The following is a 6,381-nucleotide window of genomic DNA, read 5'->3' as shown; positions in this document are numbered from 1 at the left end:
CCTAAACCCCCATGTCTTTGCTTCCTCATCAGGCTGGCACTCAGGCTGACACACCTGCAGCAAATCTGAGATCGCTACCGCCCAATTACCAGCCTGCTGTAAGCCAGCAAAGTCAGTTGCTTGGGGAGGACAGACCCGGCAACACCTTTGTCCCACAGTGCGAGTTGTTAAATAGCCTTTTCTTTCTATAATCTTTGATCTAGGCCTGGGGATGGCCGGCGGTCCTACTTTTCCGTTTAGTTCTTAGTTTATAAGTTGGTTTTGTCAGGCAGGGAGGGGGCCAGCCTCGACGTCCCTATAGGGGGTGGCCTGGTCCCCCTCCATTTTGCTGAGTTTGTCCGGCATCCCCAGGTCCCTTTTGGTTTGCAGACTTCTTTATTTGGTAAAGTATTCATACTGCATTTCAGCTATGGTTTCATTTGGTTAATAAAACCCGTTAAAACATCTTATTTCATGGTGTCCTTCCTTTATGTTGGGGTCTCCAGTTCGAGCCACTGGGTATCTTATTCAGTTGTTTGGAGGCCGCTGTAAAGAGCTACCATTCTTGTTTAGGTTCAAATTTTCTGGCAAGCAATCATCTTCATTCAGTTAACACAAAAAACATCCTTGTCTCAGTGTTCAATGTTGGTGTCTAACTTTAATCTGCTGAACAAAATGTAGGGATGGTGAGTTGTACAGTGGGTAAAAGTATTCAGACCCCTTTAAATTTTTCACCCTTTGTTTCATTGCATTATTTGCTAAAATCGAAAAAGTTCATTTTTTTTCTGCATTAATGTACACTCAGCAACCCATCTTGACAGAAAAAAACAGAAATGTAGAGATTTTTGCAAATTTATTAAAAAAGAAAAACTGAAATATCACATGGTCATAAGTATTCAGACCCTTTGCTCAGTATTGAGTAGAAGCAAAACATTTTGAGCTAGTGCAGCCATGAGTCTTCTTGGGAATGATGCAACAAGTTTCTCACACCTGGATTTGGGGATCCTCTGCCATTCTTCCTTGCAGATCCTCTCCAGTTCTGTCAGGTTGGATGGTGAACGTTGGTGGACAGCCATTTTCAGGTCTCTCCAGAGATGCTCAATTGGGTTTAGGTCAGGGCTCTGGCTGGGCCAGTCAAGAATGGTCACAGACTTGTTCCCAATCCACTCCTTTGTTATTTTAGCCCAGCCTTCGGTCATTGTCTTGTTGGAAGGTGAACCTTCGGCCCAGTCTGAGGTCCTGAGCACTCTGAGGAGGTTTTCTTCACAGGATATCTCTGTACTTGGCCGCATTCATCTTTCCTTCAATTGCAACCAGTCGTCCTGTCCCTGCAGCTGAAAAACACCCCCCTAGCATGATGCTGCCACCACCATGTTTCACTGTTGGGATTGTATTGGGCAGGTGATGAGCAGTGCCTGGTTTTCTCCACACATACCGCTTAGAATTAACGTTTGTTCAATCTTGGTCTCATCAGATCAGAGAATCTTATTTCTCATAGTTTGGGAGTCCTCCATGTGTTTTTTGGCAAACTCTATGCGGGCTTTCATGTCTTGCACTGAGGAGAGGCTTCCGTCGGGCCACTCTGCCATAAAGCCCCGACTGGTGGAGGGCTGCAGTGATAGTTGACTTTGTGGAAAAATCTTTCTCCCATCTCCCTACTGCATCTCTGGAGCTCAGCCACAGTGATCTTTGGGTTCTTCTTTACCTCTCTCACCAAAAGGCTCTTCTCCCACGATTGCTCAGTTTGGCTGGGACAGCCCCAGGTCTAGGAAGAGTTCTGGTCATCCCATACTTCTTCCATTTAAGGATTATGGAGGCCACTGTGCTCTTGGAACCTTGAGTGCTGCAGAAATTATTTTGTAACCTTGGCCAGATCTGTGCCTTAAACCACAATTCTGTCTCTGAGCTCCTTGGGCAGTTCCTTCGACCTCATGATTCTCATTTGTTCTGACATGCGCTGTAAGGTCTTATATAGACAGGTGTGTGCCTTTCCTAATCAAGTCCAATCAGTTTAATTAAACACAGCTGGACTCCAATGAACAAACAACTATCTTCCTAGTAGAACCATCTCAAGGAGGATCAGAAGAAATGGACAGCATGTGAGTTAAATATGAGTGTCACAGCAAAGGGTCTGAATACTTATGACCATGTGATATTTCAGTTTTTCTTTTTTAATAAATTTGCAAAAATTTCTACATTTGTTTTTTTCTGTCAAGATGGGTTGCTGAGTGTACATTAATGCGGGGAAAAAAATGAACTTTTTCGATTTTAGCAAATGGCTGCAATGAAACAAAGAGTGAAAAATTTAAAGGGGTCTGAATACTTTCCGTACCCACTGTATGTATTGGTGTCCTATGCAAATTTACGTGTGCCTTCCCAGCTGCTGATTACTGAAAAGAGTGAAAAAGTAAAGATGCTGTCTGGTACATCTGGTGGCTGTCTACCTGCCACGGTTCGGGGTGGAACACAGCGGTCTTGCATTTCGCTATGGGTGCGGCCGCTTCAAAAACGCCTTGGCAAAGCTGGTCAGACAAAATTGAGTGGTGCACAATCGATCGAATCTGTTTAATAGAAAATGGATAAAACATTTGCTCAGGCCCACAAAAACATCATGACATGAGAGGTAAAGTTCTCCTTCCTTCTAATAAAGTCTCTCAACTCCAAATGTGGTAGTAGTTTTGTGGTTGTATTGTGCCTCAGATACCTGCAAATACAGTACACCAATGTAACACACCACTACCTGTCAATGTTGTGCTCAGTAAGTCTTCAGGTGAACAAAATGTCAATAATAATTTGGACCATTGGCATTGTTATGGCCTACTTAATGGTCTAGGGGTACATAAACTGTGTCCCAATCCAGCGGCTGCAGCCACGGAGGACCCAGCCTTCGCGATCTACGTCGGCCGGGTCCTTTGAATACCTGAACCAAGCGGTCCCCGAAATGAGACGGTCTGGTCCACAAATGATTTCTTGTTCGCGTCACCAGCTTTTAGCGCCCTCACCCTTTTGCCGCTCCCGTCTCCTAGCAACCAGCTGCGGTTGTCATAAAAGAGTATAAAATATTAAAATGGACGAGCTGCTGTAAATAGTGCAGCAGCTCCCGGTAGCGTTAGTTAGTTTGTTAATAGTGTCACGTAAATTAACCGATCATTTTAACATAAGTGTGATCTGATCAGGTCCCTTGTTTTTAGTTTTAACACTTGTATCTGTAAATATTCACGAGTTAAAACCCAATAATTATATTTAAATGTGAATTCTCCCGTTGCTGGTCCACTAGTCGCCATGTCAAAAAGAAAAAATCAACTTCACCGGCACACAATGCATCTTGGGATATGTTGGGCCGTATTTGAAGGATCCATCAGTTGTATCCTCCAAATCTGGGAAAAGTAGGCTGCATTTGTCGGCCGCATTAGAAGGAGTCTTTGAAATGGGACAGCCCCATCGCAGCTGCTGTGACGTATTCGGTCTACAAATGCAGCCTCCGAAGGATGCAGCCGCTGGATTGGGACACAGCTATAGACAGTAACAATTATTTGAGAAAAAACCCTTGACAAAAGTTGAAACTAAATGAAAGGCAGCTGGAACACTCAGAGTACAATAAGTAACATTTATTGATACCACAATGATTAACAGAAATAACCCCACTTAAATGGAAGCAATGACATCAGGGTCTCCAAGGCCAAAATAATAAACAAAACCCCCACACTATCTAGAAAATAAGATTTCCTAACTTTCCTAAAGAAACAAACAGAAACACAATACTGAGCTCCCTAGCTGACTAGAAAATGACATAAATGACAACTTAAATGGCAGAGAACCCTTACACAGCTTCCCCAAAATTACCCAGACTGGTTACTAACAAACCTCCCACCAACTATCCAGCCCAAACAGAGGGTAACAGTATAAACACAGGTTCCACAGTACAAATGCTCACGGCAGCAGCAAACAACCAGCTCACAGGCCAAGAGAGAAAGAAGGCAGAAGCACCGGATCCGGGGGTTGATATGCAGCTCCACTGAGGACTTGATGACACTCAGCTGTGGGTGCCTCAGGCACTGAAAGGGGGCGTGGCAGACCTGAAACACATACAGACATCTCTCTTCCAAAAAGAGGCCAGAGATTAGTCAGTGTGCGTAACAGACATCAATAACTGTTCCACCCCCTCAACACCTCCCTGACATAGTATCAACAAAAGCAATGGACGCTTCACATATAGGCAGTATGTATGGATATTGCATTTTGATTTTGATTGCATTAGAGTTTTGTTGTCAATCATCTTTAAATGCCTCTTTCTGGGAGTTTTTCCTTTTCTGATGTGAGGGTCCAAGGACAGAGGATGTTGTATGCCCTCTGAGGCTTATTTGTGATTTGTGATATTGGGCTTTACAAATAAATGTAATTGAAATATATTATAATTTATGGTGTTATGTAGTATATGTAAAATTGGTATTAAGACATAACAATAAATATAGACGTAAGTTGGACTTGTTGTAACATAATTTGTAACATTTCTAACAACAGCCATTCCAAATCTAAAGAAAAACAAATATTTAAAAGACAAAACCTGGACCTTGACTCGTACTCGTATGTGTTTAAAAACAGCAAGTTATCACCTACAAACTAAGTAAAGTTTGAATTAAAGAAGTCTATTTGTTCTATTTGTCGTGTTTAGCTACAGTGATTGTGTGTGGGGTTGCAGGTCTGGGCAGGCTGAGTGCGTCCGTGTGACACTGACACTGAATAATAAGTCGGACCTGTCCCCCCATGTATGACGTCAGGCTGACCCTTAAGTCTCTTCATACACACTCCTCAATCAATTAAAGCAAAAGACAGTCCAAACTAGACATGTTGCAGTCTCCTACCGCTGAGACGACAGAGGCATGGAATGGAACCAGCCTTCGATATCACAGGTATCAGAATCAGATTCAGAATCTGTTCATTGCGTTGTATGTTTGCACATCCAAGGAATTTTACTTGGTAATTGGTGCATTACATTAAGACATAATTGAAAGTAAAAAATATAAAAATGTACAATAGAATATGAAGAACAAACAAACAAATATATAAAAATAGGTTAAAATAAGTATGTTATTAAAGTGTCTGTATATCAAGTATACAGCTGTGCAGGGATATGTAAAAGATTGTCTTAAGGATGTAAGAGTCCGAGTCAGTTGGTGTCCTGAAACCAAGGGCAGATGCAGGTGGAACAGGTGGGACAGGACAAGGAGCTCAAAAGACTTCATAACCACAGAGGTGTTTTTTTAATATTTAGACCATTTTTCTTGTGTCCTATTGCCTGTTTTCTTCCTCACCTTTGTTTCATTAGTTGATGAGCTCTTTGTATTTAGTCTGTGTTTACCTCCGCCTTTGTTGCTGTTGCATGCCTTATTCCTTGTATATAGTTTTCCTCAGTGTTTTGCATTTTTGATTATCTCCTGTTACCTGCCTGTTTTTGGACATTCTCTAGGAGGTAAAACTCTTGATTAAACCATTGTTTTATGAAGCTGAGGAGAAGTTCGGTCAGGAAGACTATCTTTACACTCCTTTTCATTCATAATCTCACCCACTCTCTCCCAGTGACGACTCTATAAGCTGATTGTTGGCGTTCACTTAAAGTTAACCAACCAGAGTCTGTCACGGTTTCCTTAAGCCAATCACATCATTGCTGTCAACCTTTAAAAATGTTCTCCTCTCTGCTGCTGTGAGTTGTCATTTAAGCACTATCAGATACAACCCCCCTCCACCCCACTCAACTTCAGTCGGCATCACAGTCATCCCTACATCACCACCACCACCAGTGTCTGGGCTCCAGGGGGGATTGTACCTTGTCTGACCTCAGCATCACTGCCCCTCTGTTAGACGGCTTCGCTATTGAGTCCAATCGCCAAAGACTTTGCATTATTCATTTCTTGTGCATGTGTAATAAATTATTGTTAATTTTATTGAAGTCTCTCCTGATTGAACTACCTGCTACCGCCTCAACTCCTTATCTGTGTTTTGGTTCTAACCTGCCCCTTGAGATAGAGACAGAACGACCTGACCAACAATGACCCAGCAGACCTTCTGTTTAAAGAGGAACTACTTGATTTGTCTTATTCTCCAGAGGGCCTGTATGGGGAATGAAGCAAAGCCCCAGGTTCAGATAATGGACATGGTGTTCTGTTTATGGCATGCACAGAAGGAGAGCTGGCTAATGGACTTCTTAAGCATGTTGAGTAGGCATGGGACTGTGCGAAAATTTCATGTCACCATTATCCTTGCCAAAATAATAGCTGTTTAGTCCAATGGGTCGGTGGATAGCACTCTGTGGGGGGTGAACAGCTTGTCACCAACTGCTACTCTGAATGTTAAGGGGTCAGATACTATGTTCCAGCACAGGTCGAGTTTCTTCATCAAAGTCTG

Source organism: Anoplopoma fimbria, chromosome 1 (assembly GCF_027596085.1).
Source record: "Anoplopoma fimbria isolate UVic2021 breed Golden Eagle Sablefish chromosome 1, Afim_UVic_2022, whole genome shotgun sequence".
In the NCBI taxonomy this organism is placed as follows: Eukaryota; Metazoa; Chordata; class Actinopteri; order Perciformes; family Anoplopomatidae; genus Anoplopoma; species Anoplopoma fimbria.
The sequence above is the reverse complement of the archived record's forward strand: the minus strand, read 5'-3'. Positions refer to the sequence as shown.